Raw genomic sequence first — 3,163 nt, forward strand, 5'->3', positions numbered from 1 at the left:
TGGTCTGGAACCGAACCCTCAATATCTCCGAGGTATGCCTGTAGTATGTGTTCATGTCCGAATGGGGAGCTGTTTAGAGGATTTCAAAACACTGCTCTTCATTTTTTGAATTACTTTTAATAATAATGCTCTCATAAATCTGATTTTTAAAGGAAGAAAGTCAAAGTTTTTTCTCAATTTAAATTTCTCTCACTAAGATATCCTACAACAATGCAATTATAAGCTCAGGAAACATTCTGGAGTCCCAAAACAAACATGATTCTTTTGGACTCTAAAATATCAGAGCTGTATCTTTCTAGTAAGACTCATTCCAAACTCTTGTTTCTTGATGCTGACAATGCTCTTTTACAAACAGCAAAATTTAAAAACCTGTAGCCACTGCATAGTAAATGACCAGAATACATACCACAGCACTGTCACAAACTTGTGTGTGGAATTGAGCACACATGTGTTTAAAGAAGGTACATGTTGGCATGAGAAGCATTAAAGGGACTACTTCTTAAAACCAGATAGTGGGTGGAACTGGAAGTCAAGATTAACTAATGACAATATTAAAAATAAATTAGGCAAATAATTTTCATTCAAGTTGCAACTATAACATGACTAACGGTATTTTTCTAGTAAAAATGGAATGTCACTAGAAACTTATATTTTCTGCTAAAACTGACTGTAAGGGTTTGAGAACATTTTTTGCAAGGTCCAGGGAGTCAATAAGCTCCATCATTTAGGACACAGAGGTCGTGGACAGACATTACTATTGTAGTGCTACAAACACCATAGTAGCACTACAAAAGTCAAGGGGATAGACGCATGCCTGCCCCTGCAGCACTGTAAAAATGATGGAAGAACAATAGAAATGAGGGGGACTGAAAGGGGCACTGAAAGGGGGACTTCTCTGTAGTGTTACATTTTGTAGCACCCCATGTAATATGGATCCAGTGCAACATAGTGTTACACAGAGACTCTCAGTTCCCCAGCATCCCACATTCCTCTGTGCTCTTTACCCTTGGATAAGGGAAGCAGGGATTATGGAGTGGATAGTCACTAAGCGCAATCTGGGGGAAGTGCAGCCTGCCTGCTCTGCACCTGTCCCCTCACCCTGGGACTGGGCTGTCAGTGAGCACAAACTTACTGGCAGCCCCGTTTCAGCCTCAGTGCCATACTCACTGGTAGCAAGCTTATCTCCAGCAGTGGCAGGAGCAGATGCTTTAGAGGAAGAGCACTGAATTGGGTATATGTAGAGTGAGCAATCCCTGTTCATAGATTCATAGATTGTAAGGGGCTGGAAGGGACTTCGCAGGAAACAGGCTTAGGAGCAGAGGCTTTATTGCCTCAGCTCTGGGACAGATCATAGGGTCCAGCCCCTCTGCACTAGACAGGAAAGACAACTAGGGTCAGGTGACCCCAGTGAGGTGACTGTCCAGTCTCCTCTTGAAGATTTTTAGGGTAGGTGATTATACCACCTCTGGAGGGAGTTTATTCCACAGTCTGGACAGCCTAACTATAAACAAGTTTTTCCTAGAGTTAAGCCTGAATCACCCTCCCCGACATCTACCATCTAAACAAGATGCCAAAAGATACATCTCTGACTCTTCTGTTTAATAGTTATTAATAGATCTATCATCCATGAATCTGTCTAGTCCCTTTTTGAACCTGGCTATCTTACTGTTTCTACAGCAGGGGTGGGCAAAGTCCAGCCCGCAGTGGACTCAATTTCCCAGCAGCCCCTGCCCACGTGGCTGGTGCTGGTCTCCATGGAGACCCCAGCAGCAATCATGCTGTGATAGCACAGGGCTGGGGTTTCTGTGGAGACTGGCCCCAGCAGTGCTGGCAGGACGAAGTTGCTTCAGGGCCAGGCTGGGATCTTGCAGCGGTAACAGTATGGTCCAGAGCCAAGGCACAGCTGTGATCTGTAGCCTACATGCTCCAGGAAGGGGTGTGCAGGCAGCAGATTGTGGCTCAGCCCCAGCTCCAGACCATGCTGTCACCACCGCAAGGAGATGGGGCAGAGCTGTGATCTGCTGCCTGCATGCCCCTGCCTGAAGCATTCAGGCTACAGATCATGGTTCTGCTCTGGACTACACTATTACTGCTGCAATATCCCAGCCCAGCCCCAGATCAGCTTCCCACCCTGCCAGCACTGCTGGGGCCCATCTCCATGAAAACCTTAGCCCGTGCTATCACAGTGCAAGTGCTGCTAGGGTCTCTGTGGAAACTGGCTCAAACCGTATGGGCAGAAGCTGCTGGGAAATGGAGTCCAAGCCACCGGCCAGATCCGACATTTTCCATCCCTGCTCTACAGACTCCTGTGGTAATAATGACTTTCACAAGATAACTAAGTAGCACATAGTTTTAAAACTGTCTACTAGACTAGGGACAGAAATTGTACGTAAACAAGTTTAAACGACTGGAAACTGGTTTAACACTAACAGAACAGAAGTTCAGTCCACATAAACCACTTTCAAAATGGCTGAAAACAGCTTAAGAAAAACCTGGATGGATGTAGTATCAGACTTAACTGATTTAGGCTAAACCAGTTTTAGGAACCTCTGTCCCAAGTCCCCTCCTGACTCAAGTTAATTTACAGTCCCACAGCATCCTAAGATGCTTTGCAGCCCTAGGCAATGCTGTCTGCTCCAGCGACCAGGGCTGGCTCTGTCCCCAGCTGTCACAGAGCAGAGGCAATAAAGCCTCTGCTCCTAAGCCTGTTTCCTGCCTGTGCCTGTTAGGACAGGGGGCAAAGGACCAGCCCCCAGGCCCTCCTAGCCCCCAGCTGTATGTCAAGGGGAGGAAAAGCCCCTGTGGTAGAGGCTTTTTGCTCCCCTCCTTGCAGCTCACCAAGCCAGGGTGAGATTGGCTCAGCCCCACCCTCTCCCCAGCCTCTGCCTCCTAGAGAGATGGAATGCATCCTTCCCTGCTACCGCCTGGCATGGAGAAAAAGCTCTCCCAGCCAGGGTCTGCTGCAGGGGGGAGGGTAAAAAGCCCCCCACCAGAGCTCTTCTTGCCACCCCTCCATCAGTTCAGAGCCAGGCTGGGATTGGCTCAGCCTTGCACCCTCCTCAGCCATCTGCCTACCAGAGGGAGGGAGGTGACACGGGAATGCACTCCCTCAGAGAGGTCCACCCAATGTGGAGGGGAAAAGCACCAACTGGGGGGGGGGGGG

General features: G+C 48.2%; 1 protein-coding gene across 12 annotated transcripts in view; it reads right to left on the reverse strand.

Annotated features, from left to right (window-relative positions):
* The window catches only part of MTCL1 (microtubule crosslinking factor 1), a 196,618-nt gene that overhangs the window by 34,367 nt on the left and 159,088 nt on the right, over positions 1 to 3,163 (reverse strand). The window lies entirely within an intron of this gene.

The sequence above is a fragment of the Gavialis gangeticus genome, unplaced genomic scaffold (assembly GCF_001723915.1).
Source record: "Gavialis gangeticus isolate Ggan-Ray unplaced genomic scaffold, GavGan_comp1, whole genome shotgun sequence".
Classification (NCBI taxonomy): domain Eukaryota; kingdom Metazoa; phylum Chordata; order Crocodylia; family Gavialidae; genus Gavialis; species Gavialis gangeticus.